Source organism: Staurois parvus, unplaced genomic scaffold, assembly GCF_062004578.1.
Source record: "Staurois parvus isolate SC_StPar_1 unplaced genomic scaffold, SC_StPar_1.0 ptg000249l, whole genome shotgun sequence".
NCBI classification, from domain to species: Eukaryota; Metazoa; Chordata; class Amphibia; order Anura; family Ranidae; genus Staurois; species Staurois parvus.
Window position 1 is genome coordinate 10,669,172 of NW_028318045.1, and position 20,627 is coordinate 10,689,798.

Genomic DNA, 20,627 nt, shown 5'->3' on the forward strand with positions numbered 1-20,627 from the left:
ATGCAGGCTCTCTTCTACATTAGGCAAATCTGCCTGAATATATGTCAGGGTCAAGTACAGCTCCCTTGGTACTTCTGCCTGCTCTAATGGGCCACAGAGGAGAATCGGCTGCTGGGTAAGAAACAAGGTAAGAATTTCTGTGTATTACAATGCAAATCCCCCCAGATTAGGTGAGCATTAAACAACCACTTGATTTTTTTTTTAAAGAGCGGACTGGAGTTTAGCTTTAAAGCTAAAGTTTCATCAGCCTATAGTTTGCTTTCCCTGGTTCCAACTTTTCCCCCTCATCAACATGCTATTGATATTTTTAAAGTGGAACTATAGGCACATTTTTTCATTATGGATAGAGTGAGAAGGGTTATAACGCCTGATAAGATTTTTTTTTTTTCTTGCTATATCTGCCCCATTGCAGAGATTTCCCTTCACTTCCTGTCCCATAGCCAAACAGGAAGTGAAAGGAAATCCCTACAAATTAAAAATTCTTTAGGGACCCGTAGGTCACCAGAACTAGTGTTCCCACTGGAAGATATCCCCTCTAATACTTTTCTGTGAACAGCCCAAAATTTGGCATTTACTTTTATTTTCACTTTCAATGATGATGGCAAAAACAGGACAAATAGGGTTATACTTTAAATAAAACTAAAATTTATACTTTAAATAAAACCTTACTATGCTTTTTTTTTTGCATACCTTACCTTAGACCCCCAGTGATTTCATCACTGGGTCTCTATACTTATCTATTCAATCCAGGCAGATCATGGCTGGTGAAAGGGACCTGCAAGGCGCTGTAAATAACTCCCTGAAAACAGCACAGCATTGCCTGCCTGCCTAAGTACTGCTGACAAAAGCACTCAGACCTGGTGTAAGCAGTGGGCTGACTCTTGGGAGGGGTTCTGCAAATTTCAAACTGCCTTGATAGGTGGATGTCATCTGGATGGGTGTTTTTTTATGCAGACCATGTAACACTCACATATGATACTGAGTCTCCATGACTGAAAGAACTGAAATCGAATGAAAGAACATGGTAGAGGTACAGTCAGGCTGGGGAGGAAAGAGATAGGTGAAGCTGGATGTTCTCCAACCAGGAAATTCAACAAGCCCTGATTGACTGTCTGTAGCTTCTGACGCACACTGCGAGAAGCGCACAGTGTGCAGTGAAACCAGAGTAAGCATTTTCAGTACAGAGAGGAGCCCGTACACCGGTACAAGACTGAAGGGAAGGTTGAAGTTCAGCTCGGGGTACCTTGGGCTATGGCACTCAGTTACATGCCAAAAATGTATTGGCAGCACTACTGTAGGTCATCTTCTCCTGGATGAGAAATACTTCAGCCACTCTGAAGCATTGGGAGACCTGAGGTTCAGTACTTTGTTTTGTTTCATTGTAATTACATTGAAGCGTATAATCTGTCTTTAATGGGATTATTGTCCAATAAATACATACTCTTTTTTTTTTTTCTGCTGCCATCCTATAATTTTGGTCATGGTTTACCAGCAGGATAAAATTAGGTGCTTCTACCACACACAGTTTTTATTTTCTTGTATTTGAAATTAAAATAACGTGCCCCGCTTCCCCAACAGATTGAATTTCACACCAACAATGATGCACATGATTTGACATGCAGTTTGCTGTACACAAAGATCCATTTGTGGTGTTTTATTTCTGGCTCTGGAACAAAGCATTTGACCGTCCGATCCTGAAAGAAAATGGTGGGCTGCCACTTGTGAGGACCTTAAGAAAAATGTTAATAGCATGACATGCTGATCCAATGGCTTTAGTAGAGTCACTGGACCAGGGTTTTGAACAAGTGAACCTGGAGCAAAGTCTGAACTCTTGGATCTGCATGCCTGTCCTGGGTCACTAGCCCAAAAAGTACTGAAGCCAATAGACTAGCATGATAGCCAAGCAAGTAGCATTTAATTTGTTCTTTTAAAAACAGCCAAATCTATTCCAGGTGCAACACTATAAAAAGGTATGCAAAGTCACACATTTATTGTTTCTATTACAAAGCAGTCAGTCTTGAGTAAACAAGCCTGTCTCCCGCAGAAAAGATCCCTTGCTCTGTGTGGAAGCAGTGGTCTTTCTACAGAGGTCAAGAAGCTCCCCTGCTGAGACAAAGATAGAATCAGCAGGGAGCATACACGTTGAAGATTTCAGAACTAGAGGTCAGAGCAGGAGACACGGATGACCACTGCTTCCAAAAAGAGAGCAAGTGTCCTTCTCTGCAGCATGCTGACAGACGGCTGGCTTTTATACTCAAAAGAACTGCAATCTAAAGGAAAAAAAAAAAGCATTAAAGTGATAATAAAGGCTCCTTTTTTTTTTAGATAACATGTTATACTTACCTGTATTTGTGCAATGGTTTTGCACAGAGCAGCCCTGATCTCCCTCTTCTCGCGTCCCCTACCATTGCTCCTGGCTCCTACCCCCTTTGAGTACTCCCCTAGCAAGATGCTTGCTAGAGGGGGTACTTTTGTCGGCTCCCTCCTGAGCCCTATTGGCTGTGTCAATAGACAGAAAGCGGGGCTTTGCCCCATTCCCTCCTCAATGGTTGTGATTCACAGCAGTGGGAGCCAATGGCTCCCATTGCCGTCTATCAGGCAATGAGAGGGCAGAGAGCTGGGACAGCAGTCACTCTTGTGCACAACACTGAATCAGGCTCAGTGTTTTTTTTTTTACCTTAAGGTAAAAAACCTTCAGCCTTCACAACCACTTTAAGACTTTGCACACCTTTTATTTCATTGTACCTGGAATATATTTAACAGCTACAAACTAAAAGTTCAGCTAGGATCTACACTCAAAACTTCTCACGTTAAAAAGTGTTACTAAACCCACAACAGTAAAATCAGTCTGTATACGCAGTAAAGCATGCTTGTTATACTCACTGTAGAACCTAAGCGGTTAATCCTCTGCATTGTGTAAAAAAGCCATTTGATCTGCCCCTTCTTCTGCTCAAATTCCCACGTCTTATCTCCTGATAAGACAGACTGACCCGCAGCCATTCTGCACATGCTCAGTTTTGTGTGTATTGCTAAAGAGGTTTTTTTTTTTGTTTTGTTTCTTGGGAGAGAGTGCATGTGATCAGCACAGGGCCAATCAGCACTGTCCAGACAGAGGTTAGGGGTTTTGCATCCTCCTAGAGCAGAAAGAAAACTCCAACAAGCTTTACAAGCTTTGCTCTGCTGAACACTGATAGAAGTCACAAGACTGCTCTAACTGATGATTAAAAGGTGTACTGTGGGAGACCAGATATAGTGAATGCAGGGTCCTGGGTTTAGTAACACTTTAATTAATGGCCAAAACAGTACAAGACTCTACTACTTTGGTAGAACAATCCAATTCATAATAAAAATTTTTCATAGAACGCTGAATTCCGGGCACAAAAACTATCATACATACCTCATTAGCCTCAAAAGAATATTAACCACTTGCCTACCGGGCACTTATACCCCTTCCTGCCCAGGACAATTTTCAGCTTTCAGCGCTGTCACGCTTTGAATGACAATTGCGCGGTCATGCAACACTGTACCCATATGAAATTTTTATCTTTTTTTTTTAGACAGGTAGAGCTTTCTTTTGGTGGTATTTAATCACCTCTGGGTTTTTATTTTCTGCTAAACAAACCAAAATCAACTGAAAATTTTGAAAAAAAACAAAAAAACTTAGTTTCTGTTATAATATTTTGTAAATAAGTGATTTTTCTCCTTCACGGATGTGCGCTAACGAGGCTGCAGTGATGGGCACGGATAGGTTGCACAGATGAGGAGGCACTGGTAGGTGGCACTGATGGGCAGCACTGACAGGCAGCTCAGATGGGCACTGATATGTGGCACAGATGTGGTACTGACAGGTGGCATTGATCATCATGGCACACTGATCATCAGTGTCCTGATGATCAGTGTACATGTCCCCTCTGAGTAATGCCGATTACGGCTCTCCTCTCCTCATGAGCAGTCAGCGTGACAGCTCGAGAGGAGAGAAATGCCGATAACCGGCATTTCCTTATTTACATGCGATCAGCTGTGATTGGACACAGTTGATCACATGACAGAGCCGATGTCTTCGGCTCTTTCCGTTGATCGGTGATTCGCTGTGTCCCAGGGAAACAGCGCACCACCAATCACCGTGCTGCATGCTCCCGGGAACGCCCACGTGCAGGCAGAGTGGGAGGATGTCATATGACATCCTCCCAGAATGAGAGAACCGCCTTGCGCCCGTCATTTCCTTATATGGCGGGCGGGAGGCGGTTAATGCACTTTGGGTGCACCAAATCCCTTTGGAAACCCAAGTTTTACCCATGCTGTACGTAGCTTATGCAGAGCAGAGCTGTGGGGGCGGGGGGGGGGCCAAAAGCTCCACCCAGTACCGGCTACCGGCAGTAAACTAAAGAAGGGGGCAGAGACAAGTCCAGTCACTTCAAACAAGGGGCAGCAATGACCGGTCTTTATTACAGGAAGCTCCTGCACAGAGGTAAAAGTTTCACAATGGATTACTGCACAGATCTGGAAGAAATACACAAAGCACACCAAGATTCTAGGAAGAATACACATGACAAATGTATTCAGACAAAAATGTGCTTATCTCAAAGTTCAGCTTTAAAGCCCAACTCCAGGAAAAATTTAATTTTAACAGTGCATTGTGCATCAATTACCCTATTCCTCAGACATATCTCTTCCTAAGCCATCCTGCAGTGTAATGGATCAAAGTCACAGTCTCCTATATCAGCAGACCTAAAATGGACCAGACATTTTTTCCTTGCTCAATATCTTCTTGGACACTGGTCCCCTTACTACCCCCATGAGTTCTTCTGCCTCTGGAGCCTATAAGAGTACCCAGCCACTGGAAGTGCTGCTTCCACAAATAGCTTTGGTTAAGTAAAATGGGCATTTGGAGAGTTTTATTTTCAAATCAGCGATTAGTTAGATGGGGTGACAAATTAAGCTAGTACTTGCTTTTTTAATAACTGAAGTTAGCCAATAGAGAGCATCACAAACTCCAAACTAACTTATTTTATTGGGTACCCAAAAATGTCTGCATCAATAGAACATTTTATTTTTGAATGGACATTTCTGTGTTTTTGTTTTCCTTTATTATTGTCTATTTTGATCCGAAATAAACAGACCATTTACAGCAATACCTGCCCTTGAATGAGTCTGCATCTTAATGTCAGTACTGCAAGCAGCATTGTCATGAGGGGGCTGTGTATAGCCCTATGCAAGTCACAACTTGCATTAATGTGTTTTGTGTAAAAAAGCTGAAAACTACAGTAATCAGACTCATTATGATGATTTATTCCCCTGTTTTAAAGTGGTTCTAAAGGTTCAAGATTTTTTACCTTTATGCATCCTAAGCATTTCTTCTGTGTTTTTTGGCCATGCTTCTCTTGTGGGTCACAGGAGTGTACTTATGCTCTATGATCCAGAATCAAAACTGACAGCAGGTTTTAGCCCATATTTTTTGGATCCACCCAGATGCCTGATTAACAGCTGGCTCTGGCTCTCTGTGCACTACTCAGAGCCCGAGCCAGCCACTCTCGCCCTCTCTTCATGCCTTTACTCCAGTGATTACTGGAGGGGGCAGAGCAGAGAACGGTGACTGTCATCATTCTATGCTCAGAGCAGACCAAGATTGATCAGGGGTCATGTGATCGCTCAGTTCTGTGCAAAACCAGAGCCAGCATTGGGACAGAAGCAGCATCAGACCAATGCTTAGGCATGGAAGTGAGTATGAATGTTTATTTTTTTTTCTTCCCATTTGCACACTTCTCCTTTAATGGATGTCATTCATATGATACCACAATGGGCCTAAAATCATACCTGTAGCATTTTTTTATCACAATGCACAGTAGTGTGCTGCAATGGAAGCATGTGGGGGGTGTCTTTTAAAATGAATGCCACCACTGTGCACCAATTGGGAAAAATTTTAAGGGGTCTTTGATGGCTGAAAACCACAGTAATCAGACTCATTATTATGATTTTTCCCATTTTAAAGTGGTTCTAAAGGCTCAAGGTTTTTTTTACTTCATGCATCCTATAAGCATTCCTTCAGTGCGCATCACCCCCAGCCCCCCTAATACTCACCTAAGCCCCCTCTTAATCCAGCCATGTGCACTGGAGTCTCATCTATCCCGGGACTCCCTCTCCTCATTGGCTGAGATAGAAGTAGCAGCCATTGGCTCCCACTGCTGTCAATCACAGCCAGTGAGCGAATGAGAAGGGAGAGGGGGCGGGCTGAGCCACGGCTCCGTGTGTGAATGGACATACGGAGAAGCAGGGACCCCATAGCAAGCTGCTTGCTGAAGGGGCGGAGCCAGGATAGTTTGCAGGGACCAGAGAAGAGGAGGATCCAGGCTTCTCTGTGCATAACCACTGCACACAGCAGGTAAGTATAGACTGTCACAATCCTGCTCACAGGGAGAAGTGCGGTTCTCCATTTTACCCCAAACTTCGGCATGTTGGTACTAGAGCAGACGTTATCCCCTCATTCCACCTCCCTCAGGAATGCAAGCAGCGTATGATGCGGAGCCCTGCCTGACAATTCTTTTGCCAAATAAGATATTGGCTTGTCCGTGATAGGAAGATACCAGTTGATTTTGTGTAGAAAAAGAAGCTGTCATGTTTTGTGTCTAGTCAGAGAAGTGAGGACCGTCTGTGATATAACATCTATCGGACAGAAAGCAAAGGAGAATCTCGCTGCAACAATGAAACCGAGTGCGAGACCAGAAATCCCTTTTTAGCTCATCAGACTTGAAACTGCTTAACCCCAGGCATTTATTTGGCAAGTACTTATTTACCTAAACTTCTGTTATCTGTTTGCTGTGCTGTTGTGCTCTGTATATTTATATTGGTTACAACTTCTTTCTGTAAATATTTTTACTGCACCCTTTCGACCTTTTGGTAATAAATCTTACTTTCTAAAAGTGTTGAACTGTTTCTATAGCTCCTGAATGTAACTTACGAGTCCCTGCCGCTGAAGAACGTTACTATGAGTGTTTAACCCTCTGTATAACCGGTCTGTGGAGATAGCGGTATACTGTCGATTAACCAATCATCCTAGTGTATTGCTGAGTTTCCTCTTTCTCTGTATAAAAAGGAGGTGGTGGCAGTGTGAAGGGTTAATTGCGTAATTAACCTGACCCAGTAACAATCGCACAGGCTGCCGGTACATAGATTGTGGTCCAATTAGCTGGAAAATCGTTGTGCAGGGTGCAGCTGGGCGTGGCATTGTTACGCACGTGACATCGCGGTGTTGGATTGGCTAGTCCTTCGGTCACGAGTTTGGTGAGAAGGGCTGGGGTCCATGGGGGCCGCGCCCGTCACATAGACATGTTTGTTATTTTTTCTTAAAAAAAAAACAAAAAACAAGCCTTTAGAATCACTAACTCCTCTTTGTCCTAGTATTTGTCTACAACAAGCATACAGCCCATTCACCAAGAAAAACAGTTATCAATGTTGCTGCCACTCACTAGGAAAATCTTGAGATTGATGTACGATTGACCCACAGCATGGAACTCTGGAGGAGTTGGGAAGGATTTCCGCATGGCGAACCCATCAATTGTACTAATCCCACCCACACCACCAATTACAGGAAGCCACTGTGCTGTCCATCACGCCTCATAAAGGAAAATTACAGCCGTAGCTGGGCTAATCCTCAGTTTTACAACATGTATAAATAGATGGAGAGGTTTCCATACCTTGACAGCATGTTAGAGATTTCAGATCAATGTGTGGTTTTCCACCCACGTGCTGGAAGAATTACTGATACATCACTTCTCAGTGAACTTTCTGGACACAGACTCAAAAACTTATCCATGAACAGAATAAAAAGGGAAATGTTGATTACAAATTATGGTGTGCACTTCACACATTAAAAAAGTTGCATCTAAAGCTGAACTACCGGCAAAATTAGAGAATAATACTCCAGTGTTGAATTATTTTTAAAAACATTAAATAGAACTACCAAAGAACTACCTGAATCAGCCTTTATATTAGTTTCCTGCACAGTAACACTCAAACTGGAGAGAAATGGGAAGCAGACTGAACCAACCAGGGTTCTATTTCTTTGCAAAATTATGTCAGTCTAACATTGTCAACATACTAACAGAAGGGGAAAACAGAGGGATTATCAATATGCTGTTGCTCCTTTATTATCCAATCAGTAGGGTAGTGTTCACTTCTTGACTAAAGAGAACGACTTAAAGGCATAGTTCACTTTTTAGAAGCAGTTTCATCTTACACCCATAATCAGGGTGCACCATGAAGCACGGTCACATACACCAGCATCCTAAACCAAAACCGTAGGGTGCTTCTTGCTCCAGGTCACTGTTTAATTTCAGCATGGCTGTGTGTGGCTCTGCCCAAACAGACACATAACCTATTTCCCATCAACTCCCATCAACAACCATGATAGAGGGACTCTATCGCAGATTTTGCCACTAGCACGGTGGAGACGTTACCTTACTTGTAGCCCGTTGATTGCTTCCTCCAGCACAATAAAAGTACCTCCTTATATGAAACCTGGGCTGGGGATACACAATGCAGGACACTGTTTACCCTGAGCACACACCAGTGGCTATGCATTTAGCACAGCAGGTGGTAGGCATAAATGCTAACGTAAGCTTTCAGTGTAAGGTTTACAGCACACTGCAATGAAATAGATCCCTTAGCATTACAGGAAAAGTAAGGGCTCATGTACACTGCAGCTGATAAACTCACGTTTAGGAGCTGTTCAGCATTTTTTTCAGCAGCCCCTGAATTCTCCCTAATGTTTTCCTATGTGTCCATGTACACATCGTTGTTTACAGTCGTTTACAGGATTTGAGTTTACATTCGTTTTTTTGAACGCAGAAAACTTGCGTTCAGCAGTCGATTTAATCAGCTTTTCAAGCGCAAAACTTATGTAAAACGCAGAAAATCGTGTTTATAAGTGTTTGAATTTTTTTTTTTTTAACTCTTCCAGTTCTTGATGCTGTCTAGAGCCTTTTTTATTTTCAAGGTACTCAAATGGACAAAACACTGAACACAGGATGTTCACACCGTAATGACCAATTCACACCTCAGACCTCTCCCACCCTTGGAAACAAAAGATATGTTAATGATCATTCACACCTCAAATTCCTCATGCAGCCCCCCTGCCAGGTGGCCTTAATACCTTACTCCGCCAGGCGCCTTTCCCACCCTTGGAAACAAAAGAAATGTTAATGAGTAACTCTCACCTAAGCTAATCTCAACACGTACTGCTCTCTCTGCTTCTACTCTCTGCATTTCTCTGAAACAGTCTGAAACAGTTAATAAATTTACCACTTTTCAGTGCATTCTGGGCATTTGGGAGGTTTTCCTGAGCTTATCTTAAAAAACGCTTCTAAATGCCAATAAACGCGCATAAACGCGTTATGCAAATGCAGCTAAACTGACATTTTTTTAACCTACGTTTTCCAGCAATCAGTTTCCATCGTTCAGAAGTGTCCCGTGTACATGGGGCCTAAGGTGTACATATACTGTAAATTCAGCTGCCTATACCTCTCGATCTAATGACTGTTTTGACATTTCACTTTATGTAAACTTCGGCTATGCATTTTTCTTCCTCAAATGCTTAGTTTGAATCTCCTATGTTTGTAACAGGTTTACTAAGCTGAAAGGCTTGAATTTTTATTTCAACATCTATCTTTAAAAAAAATCTGCATTGAAGCCTCTCCGTTGTTTAGGATTTGGTAAATATTTTGTCTGCATCCACAGGATTCTTTTTGGAGACCTAAAAATTCTATTTTTAAAGCATTATAAAAGCCAGAGGGATGGACAAACATTCTATGTGTGCAGTCTGGCCATCCCAAGCTGGAAATCATTGTAAAATTTCCACTCCACATATTAGGGGATTCTTTTCCTAAACCTGACTATTAAATCCCAGCATGAGTGGGTTTGTGGCTTTCTTGCTCATCACCTTTTTCATGTCAGGAGGGAATAAGCAGTTTTCTTAAAGAACAACTCCAGGTGCAAAGATCTCCAGATAAGAAGGGGGGGGGGGGAGAGAGAGAGAATAGGGTTTATATCCTGCCTACAGGAGATTGGAAACTAGCACCAAACCTGTTTTTCGGCCAGATATAATCCCTTCAACTCCCATCAAGCTTTTGTGACACCCTGTATATCCCACATTGTAGTCAAGCTGGAAAGTGCCAGGCAGGATAGTAAGCATACTCCAATGGGAGTATTCAGGGACATGGTTGCACAAAAGCCCTGGACCTGTAAAGTGCTCTGTTGCTAACATGGTACGCCATCTGTCTTGGAGAGCACCCACAGCACAGAGTGAAGTGCCCTAGAACCACATTAAGGCCAGCCCCACATTTTTGGCATGGGGGGTCCAAGATCAGACAATCCGTAAAACTGAAAAAACTAACTCTGGTTTTGCGGTAACTGAAAAATCTGGATTACAGAAGAAGTGGATATTGATAGATGTAGAGGATGTCTTATATAAAGGGTTTTGCTTCTCTCTGAGACAAAACACCTCCATTCTCCTAGGACACTAGCAAAATACTGAAACTTGATGGGAATGGAAGGGGTTATATCTGGCGGAGTAACAGCTTTCTTGCTATTGTCCACCTAATCTCCATTTGGCAGCAGTATAATCCTCTTGTCTCATAATGAAACTCGTGTCTCCTAAGGAATGATAAAGAAAACTATTTGCATTATACTTCCCTTCGGTTCCTGGAACCAGTGCAGAAACATTCTGCCTAAAAAACCCTTGTGTTTTTTGCTTTTTTTCACCTGACCCTTTCCATTCCCCATGAGCTTACAGTTATCTATACTTTGAAATGGGGTTGCTGAGAACTAAATGCAACCCTTCCCTTAGCAATATGCCGTGCTGAGGCTGAAATACGGATGGTGGTTTTTCCATGTGACATTCAATGATACTTGTACAGTCAAATGTTCTTTCCTCCAGTGCTGCTATGATCCATAACCTAATGACATACAGGCCCAGCTAATCCTAATGTCAGGGTGCTCAAACATGACAGATCTATGTTCTATGTCTTAAGCTGGTAATTTAGGAAGCAGATTGGGTGACAAGCTTGCTTCACCTATCGCACAAAGGCTTATAGTGGGGTACCAGGGAATCTTGCAGGGCAAGGTCTTCTTGAAAGTGGTTTTGTTTTCTGTTTACTTATAAAGATCATAGCTGGTTGGAGGGGGTTGTCAGGATGCTGTCCATAGCTTTCTGAAAATATCACTGCACCCTGCTTCAGGTTGGGGAGAAATGAGCTAAATGATGCTGGAAATCCATCACCCAGGAAATCAGGGAGGCTCTGACTTACTACTGCTTCTAAAACAAAGTACAGAAGAGAATCCTGTACAACTGTGTAAGGCTGAAGTTCAACTTTAAATAAAACCTTTTCACACTTGAATGGAGCATGGCTTTAAACATAGAAGGGGAAAAAAAAAACCTTATTTCTTTATTTTCTGAGCTAGTAGAAAAGGTAAAATATCCAAGTCAATTTGGAAAGCCAAAAACAACATCAATAATTCAAAAGAATAAACAACAGTAAAAAAATGGTTAGACTTATATTAAATTTTGATGAGTATAATATATTTGTCACACTCCCATAATTTTTGTTCCTTAAAAAAATAATATAAATAGTCTTTTGACAGAGTAATTATAGCCTTGTCTTCTAAAACAGTGGAGCTGACCTGGCTCCTTGTACAGCAATTCTAAAGTTAAAGAAAAAAAAAGTAAGTATTTCATGAAAGAAAACGAGAAATGGACATGAAATTGATTGTGGACGCATTTCGATATGAAAATGGATTTAAGGGACTGAAATTCAACTTGTTGCCCTCTTGGCAAACTGGTAAAGCAAAGCGGAGGCCTGTGATAAATTAGACCAGGAGTATGTCCACTGTGCAGGCTAAACTGGATCACGTGGATTAAGCCTTTAGAAGTTGCTGAGTTTGGGGCTTAAGCCTTTAGAAGTAGCGCCAGTTTACATCAACTATTGTGAGTTCAACAGGAGTACAACTAGTTTGAATGGAGCTAAAAACCCGCAAAGTCATCATTTCACAGCAGATACATTTCACTTGGCTGAGTCTTGAAGGTCACAATTTTCTTGCACTCTTTGCTAATAGTTTGGGCTTATACGGTATTAAATGAAATAAAAAGTCACCTTCAAAACATATATGCCTTTGTAGCGGAAAAAGGAGTTAAATATTGTCTAAATACAAAATACTCATAAGTGTATCTTAGTGTCCTTTGTGTACTGTAATAAAAACAGGTCAGTGCTCTTCTGTCTCCTTGTGCAGGGTAACTGGTCATGTATCCACCCCTCCTGTAATTTTCTGCAGTCAGCCTGTAGGGGGAGGTGCTGCTGGGTACTTTTCAATAGCTCTGCTTTCTGCACAGGCTATGTGCAAAACTGTGATGATCTCGCCTTTGCTTTTACAAGGTAATACCTGGGTTTATGAAGGCACATAATGCACACAATATGGATTTATACAATTTGTGACTATTGAAGAATATACAGTCAGGTCCATATATATTTTGACACAAGCAAAATTTTAGATTTTTTCAGGTATTTACCAAAACATATGCAATCTATAGTTATATAATGGATATGGGCTGAAAGTGCACACTCTCAGGTTTACTTTGAGGGTATGTACATCCAAATTGGAGGAAGGCTTTAGGAATTCCAGCTCTTAAGAGTAGCCATCCCCCCTTTTTCAAGGGACCAAAAGTAATTGACAATTGAATCAAAAGCTGTTTCACGGCCAGGTGTGGGCTACTTCTTCGTTATTTCTTCATCAATTAAGCAGGTAAAAGGTCAGAAGATGATTCTAAGTGTGGTATTTGCATTTGGAATCTATTGCTGTGAACCTACATCATGCGTTCAAAGGAGCTGTCCATGCAAGTGAAACAGGCCATTGTAAGGCTTTAAAAAACTAAACAAATCCATCATAGAGATAGCAGCAACATTGAGAGTGGCCAAATCAACTGCTTGGTACATTCTGAGGAAAGAAAAACACACTGGTGAGCTCAGCAACATAAAAAAGGCATGGACTTCCACGGAAGACAATGGTGGATGATCACAGGATCCTCTCTATTGTAAAGAAAAACCCAGTCACAACATCCAGACAAGTGAAGAACACTCTCCAGGAGGTGGGCGTATCATTGTCAAAGTCTACAATCAAGAGAAGGCTTCACGAAAGCAAATACACAGGGTTCACCACCAGGTGCAAACCATTCATAAGCTTGAAGAATAGAAAAGCCAGATTAGACTTTGCCAAAAAACAACTAAAAAAGCCAGACCAGTTCTGGGAAAGCATTCTTTGGACGGATGAAACTAAGTTTAATCTGTTCCAGAATGATGGGAAGGAAAAAAAAAATGTGGAGAGGGCTTGGAACATCTCATGATCGAAAGCACACAATGTCATCTGTAAAACATGGTGGAGGTAGTGTGATGGCATGGGCATGCATCACTTCCAGTGGCACTGGGTCATTGGTGTTTATTGATGATGTGACAGAAGACAGAAGCAGCCAGATGAATTCTGCAGTGTTTAAAGATATACTCCCAGCCCAGATTCAGCCAAATGCAGCAAAGTTGATTGGATGGTGCTTCACAGTACAGATGGACAATGATCCAAAACACACTGCAAAAGCAACCCAGGAGCTTTTGAAGGAAAAAACGTGGAATATTGTGCAATGGCCGAGTCAATCACCTGATCTCAACCCAATTGAGCATGCATTTCACTTGTTGAAGGCAAAACTAAAAGGCAGAAAGACCCACAAACAAAGAACAACTGAATACAGCTGCAGTTAGAGCCTGGCAAAGCATCAGAAAGGAGGAAACCCAGTCTTTGGTAATGTCCATGGGTTCCAGACTTCAGGCAGTCATTGCCAGTAAAGGATTCTCAACAAAATATTAAAAATGAACATTTTATTTTTTATTCATTTGCCCAATTACATTTGAGCCCCTGAAAATAGAGGGACTGTGTATAAAAAAAAAATGTTGCGGTTCCTAAAATTTGTAGTTGATATTTATGTTCCACCCCTTAAATTAAAGCTGAAAGTCTGCACTTCAAATTAATTTGGATTGTTTCGTTTTAGCTTATTCTGGTGGCATACAGAGCCAAAAGTATGAAAATTAGCCTGTATCCAAATATATATGGACCTAACTGTATATATAAATAAACGTTTCTGTGCCTAGTGTTCAGGATTAAAGTGACTCAGCCACTGTAGAAAAATGTCTGGGAGAAGGCATACCTGTAAAAGATAAAATACACAAAGTATAAAAAGGGATGCTAGCGTGACACTTCTACATGCAATAGTAAGTGGCAAGTGTGTTCTATTACTGATAGGCGGCGAACATGTCTCGGGCCAGTCCAGAGAAACTTAATCAGTATGGCAGACAACAGTGTTAGTGCTTGAATGGAAGAGTGTGTGGTGATGAAGTTTCTTGTGAACAAAGGCTTAAAACTTGCCAATATCTATAGAAGACTTCAAGCACAGTACAGCGATGAAATGCTCAGCCGCAGTAAGACATTTGAATGGTATAAACATTTCAAAGATGGCCGTATGTCTGTCAGTGATGATTCTGCCTGTGGTGGTCCCAGCCCACAGCAATCATTCCTGTGAACATTCAGAGCGTGGAGGGCCTGATCCTGGATAACGGACGCATAACCTGTCATGAAATTGCACAAGAAACTAATCTTTCTGTGGGAACGGTGAACACAATGAAGAAATGAAGCAGGCTTTCCTAGGATGGTTCAGGCATACTAACAAATCTTTCTATGCTGAAGTTTTCCATGCATTAAACGCTGGGATAAGTGTATAAATGTAGCAGGGGAGAACGACGGAGAATAAATGTAGATTCCACTCCTTGAAATTTGTTCTTTTATTATATAAACTCAAAAGTCCAAGTTTGACTCGAATGGCCCTTGTATATTTACCTTTTCCCATTGAACTCTGCTCAGATTCTGAGAAAAGATCTTCCAAGGTCTGCTGGCAATCTGTCACTTTCACTAGTGTCAATATCCTGGGTCTTCCACAGCTCTCATTCCTTCTGCTGACCATTATTATTTATATTATTACAGATACTTATATAGCGTGGTTAATTTATGCAGCGCTTTACATATATACTGTACATTCACATCAGTCCCTAACCCTCAAGGGGCGTATAATCTAAAGTCCCTAACTTACATTCATCCATACACATACTAGGGCCAATTTAGACAGGGCCATTTAACCTACCAGCATGTCTTTGGAGTATGGCAGGAAGCAAGAGCACCTGAAGGAAACCCACACAGAACATGTAAACTCCAGGCAGGGTTGTGGTTGGTATTCGAACCAACAACCCTAGTATTGGCAGGCGGAAGTGCTAACCATTTAGCCATTGTGCTGACCATCGCACATTACAAGATACAACAGTTACGTGATGGTCAGTACAATGGCTAAATGGTTAACACTTCCGTCTTGAAATACTAGGGTTGTTTGTTCGAATCCCAACCACAGCACCACCTGCCTGGAGGAACAACCAGCAAGAACTAGAAGTCTAGAAAAATAAGCAGCCTCCTAGAATATCCACATCTCCAGAAGGAGCCAAAAGTCTCGCGCAATATTGATCCTGAATGCAAACTGTAGGCACTTCTGCGTGTAATCAAGCAGAGAGATCAGGAGGCCAGTTGCAAAAATTAGAAAAAGAGACAGCTCCTGAAGGAGGAAGTAGAGCTGAACAAGAACTTTAGTTTCACGCCAGACAACTGCAACTCACCATTCTGACAGGATGGGAAAAGCAGAGCTGATCTCTGAACCAATCCATGCACCTGTCTCCCAGTGCTATACTTTCCTTGACATGGTGAAACTCCAATCCAGACACTGGAGTTGGGTCAGTCCTTTCTCCCACTGAATTAAGTTGATGGCCCAAGAAACCTAATTGCAAATGGAATCCAGGATCCAGATCAACATCCTGGATTTCAGGGTTCCCAGCGAGGGTCCAGTCAGAAAATGTCATGGCGGCTGCCTACATCAACCATCACCAAGTCACACAGCTCAAAGAGATTTGACTCTATCCTGGGTGAAAAACACATTCCAGCACTGTCCACAATATCAGGAGAATTTTCTTAGCCGCCTGGAAATGAATCTGTGAGTGTGGTCTCTCCATCGTTTTTTTTCCTGTTACACAGATGGGGGATGCTGGATGTGAATCAGTTGGCACCCATATTTTACAACAGGGATCCTTGAGCCTTCACTTTGGATGCTCTTGTGACTCTGTGGGATTAGGGACTGACAACCTGGTTGTTGAAGTCAGAGTCTCACATGGGACTGTTGGATTCAGACTTTCCTTTGCTTTCACGTGCTAAGAAGTCCACTTCCCGCAATATTACCATTGTACCTGGAAGGTCTATTTACACAATGCGAGTAGCACAAATGTCATCTGAAACGATACTCTGTGGGACGTATTCTGGCATTTCTCCAGTTTGGGCTAGATTAACACTTAGCCTTGAGCACCTTTAAAAAGGTAGGTCATAGCCTTAGCCATTCTTTTCCCATGTTCAATGGCCTTTCACTACCTCATGAAGGCTTTTGTGCAAGGGGTCGATCACATTATTCTTATCCAGCACTGCCCTGGGATGTCAGCCTGGTTCTATCAGCCCTCCAGAGGCCTTCCTTCAAACCCATGAGGAATTTTCCCCTAAATGTCTTCACACATAAAGTTGCCTTCCTTGTTGCTAAAACTTCCACCAGGCATGTTTCAGAACTGGCTGCTTTATCAAGCAAGGAACCTTTCCTGGTTCTGCACAGGGATAAGATTGTTCCGTGGCTTAGGGTGTCTTTTCTTTACAAGGTAGTTTCATCCCTTCACTGCAACCAGGACATCATTCTGCCCTCCTTCAACCCTGCTCCAAAACACCCCAAGGAGGTTTCCCATCACCTCCTGGATGTAGTTTGTGCAGTGTGTGTTTACCTTTCAGCTTAGGCTTCTTTCAAGCAATCAAGATTGCCTATTAGTTTTTCCGGAGTGTTCTTGCAAAGTGTTCCTGCTAGGTGGATTAGAGAGGTCATTGTCCAAATCTATTTCTTGAAGGATAGGGTTCTCCTCATTCCAGTTGCAACACAGTCCACCAGATCCATAGACTCCTTTCGGGTTTTCCAGCACCAAGCTTTCTAAGCCTTCTGCTCTTACGTTTGATAGATTCTACCAGGTGGATGTTCTGCTGATGCAGTTTTCAGCCGTAACGTTCTCCAGTTCACGGTTTGATCTAAGGTTTTTAGAACCTGTTCTGCGGACCCTCTGGTGGTTGTCTGCTATGTTGTCCACCCCTCATTGCATTGCTTTTGAACATCCTAGTCATCTACAAATATGTCTTATTCCTGCATTGTACAATTAAGAAAATCATTTTTTTTCTTATCTGCAAACTTTTCTTGAAATACAGTACACTCTGTACAGATTGGTTCCCTTTATCTCTGTCTGTTATCCTCTATTTAAAAAAAACAAACAAAAAACTGCTGGAAGTAAAAAGGGGTTATGTGAGGATCCTGACCACTCTGTTTGCAAATGTACAGTCACTAAAGGTGACATATAACCAAGCAATTAATATACCCGTGCTGTAGTTCAGGCAAAAAATTTCACAAGCAGGTAAAATCCCTTTTTTTAATGCAAGACGTGTAAGCACCTGAAATCGGCATCAGTCTCTTGTAGTTTGTGTTCAGCAGAGCTCAGAGTGGGAGAGGAGGATGCAGCACAAGTAGTCAGATGTACTGTAGTGCAAGAAGCATACTGATAGGAAAAAGCATAGTGACAGAGAGAGGAGATCCTGAGTCTCCTACTTCTTATTTCAGTGTCCAGTTACAGGCTGGTGGAGGAAAAAGACCTGTTAGGGCTTGTTTTTTTTTCCCCATTTTTTGCACACATGTAGAAATCAGAATTTTTTGCCATACAATTACTTAAAACCCACAGAACATTATATATTTTCTGAAAGTCGAGGCCTTGCAGAATAAAAAGATAGTGATAGCAATTTTGTTTATATTGCACAATATTTTTGCAACCATTTATCAAATGCATATTTTTGTTAAAATACTAAAGACAGGGTTGTGTTGAACAAATGGATACCAAATGTGCCTTTAGATTGCAGGCACCCAGCATAAAAATGGTACCCAACAATGGGGGGGAGTTATTGCTCTCCCCTGCAGCCACTGTCACAATTTTCAGTCACACAGCCCCGTTATTCTTTCACAAAGATCTGTGAATGAATAAACTATAAGTTCTGCCTGCCACTGCGGTACATTCACTCTTCTTGCAGCTCTGAAACTGAGAGCCTGTACGGAGGTACAGGAACAGAGCTGTAGAAAGAGTGTGCAGTAGCCTGACATTTCATCCCTGATCCACAGAATCCAGGTGCAATGCTCTGCAGGCTCCTGAGAAAACAAATAATAAATGAAGATTTTTTTTTTTAACGTTCAAAAACGTGTATTTATAATTTCTTTTAAATTATTCTTATTTATTAATTTCTTTAAAAGGTGAACTTAACCTTTAAAAGCCTTTGTAGTGCTTCAGTTTAGAGTTAACCAAGAAATCTGGAGCTAGAATTATTGCTCTCCTTTAAGTTCATAGCGATACCTCATGTGTGGTGCATACATGAGAGCGTGTTTGCATTTGTGGGTGTAACCAGACAACTGGTATTACAGTTGTTTTTCATGATTTTTATCTTAATTTAATTTTTTTTACTTTTTTTTTTAATTTACCTTTATTGCTATCACATGGGGTTAACAAATCCCATGTGATAGCAATAAGCAGGGGACAGATGCCCTTTACGGATACAATATGAATCCGATAGACCCCAATGTCTCCCCTTCCCTTCAAGGCATCTGTCCAAGCAGAGATCTGCATGCCTCTCTAGCTATATCAGCTGGAGAATGACGGTTCTGAAATTGTAAGTGACCAGTTACGTCAAAGCCGATTTTGAAATCGTGAAGTCGCATGTTTTCAAAGTCGGGTGACTTGCCGATTTGAAGTGTGATTTGCAAGACATCTGACACAGACGTCCATGTAAATCGCACAAAAAGTAGTGCATGCACATTTTAGAAATAGGTGCAGCTCCGACCAATTCGGAACCACATCAATATGACCACTCTAATAGCGGACAATAGGGTGCGACTTGGCATATAATTTGCAAGTCAAATGGAATGCAAATCACATGCCAAGTCGCACCCCATGTGTCTGGGGTTTAAATTACCATCTCTTCCAGTTTCATCCTGGGCTCCTCCTAGTGCTTAAAGTGATTCTAAAGGTTAATTTTTTTTTATTTTGTTTATTTTTTTTGGAAAATAACAAACATGTTATACTTACCTGATGTGTGCTGTGGTTTTGAACAAAGAAACCTGGATACTCCTCTTCTCGGGTCCCCCACAGGCTCTCCTGGCCCCTCCTGTCGGGTGCCCCCACAGCAAGCTGCTCGCTCTGGGGGCACCTGCTGCTCCATATGTCCATTCACACACGGAGCTGTGGCTTGGCCCCGCTCCCTCTCTCCTCATTGGCTGACTGACTATGATTGACAGTGGCTCCTGCTAGCTGTCTCAGCCAATGAGGAAGCAGAGACCCAGGACAGCCGAGGCTGCCATTCACATCGCTGAATCGCGATGAGGCTCAGGTAAGTATTGAGGGGGCAGGGGGGCACTGCCGCACACAGAAGGTTTTTTACCTTCATGCATAGAATGCATGAAGGTAAAAATGTTCAGTCTTTACAACCACTTTAACCCTTCACTCTTTGGACAAACTATGTACATGCAAACAGCTGAACTGGTTAGGCTGCACTAGACAGACAAAAAGCGTGGCAGTTCGCTGAAAAAAGTACGGTGTGCAGTACTTTTTCTGTGTAGTGTGATGTGACACAATACTGTACTGAATCACGCTGCAACTAATATAACTAACATTTCCCTTTGTGACATTTTAATTAAGTCCTAACAAAAATAAATATACAGTCCTAAGTGTTACTGAACTGCAGCAGATCAAAACCAGGTTACCTGCCAGAGAGGGCTGCGCTGTGTGGGAGAGATGTTTATATCTCTGGACCGGATGGACAAAAATACAAATCCTTTGGTAGGTAAAACAGCTTCTATACATGTACTTCATCTGTCTAGTTAGCGGTTTGCCTGGAGTTCAGTTTTAAGAGGTTTTTTTGTTTTGTTTTTGGAGCTGTCCTTTAATGTCTTTGTTCTGCTGACACGGCCTAACTAAACAGTATTTGAAAGAGGAACGAAAGACTAAAAGTTAAAAGAAACGACTATTAGGATCAGGGAACAGTGAAAAGCTGTTTTTAATTTTCTATAGTTAATAAATCACTGCCTCTTTAATGATAATGCTGCTGCTCGCCTCAGTAGGACCAAGACGGCAATATATACTTGCTTGTGACCACAGATCTAGATGTATTGCCAACGACTGCACACAGCACTCCCCAGCATCCTCCGTCCTATGGTACATACTGAACTTCCTCTGGTAATTACAAGGCCGCAATATAAGCGGTCCACAGGGGGATGGAAAAAAGCAATTTCATCACTTGTTGTAGCAGTCACCGAACACCACCTGACCTAACCATTCACTGGGAGAGATGCAAAGTCGGAAAACATGAGCAGTCTGCAAACTTGGGGGCATAACACA

General features: G+C 42.0%; 1 protein-coding gene across 1 annotated transcript in view; it reads right to left on the minus strand.

Annotated features, from left to right (window-relative positions):
- Positions 1–20,627, minus strand: part of ATXN10 (ataxin 10) — a 129,242-nt gene that overhangs the window by 71,133 nt on the left and 37,482 nt on the right. The gene's annotated exons all lie outside the window — the stretch shown is intronic.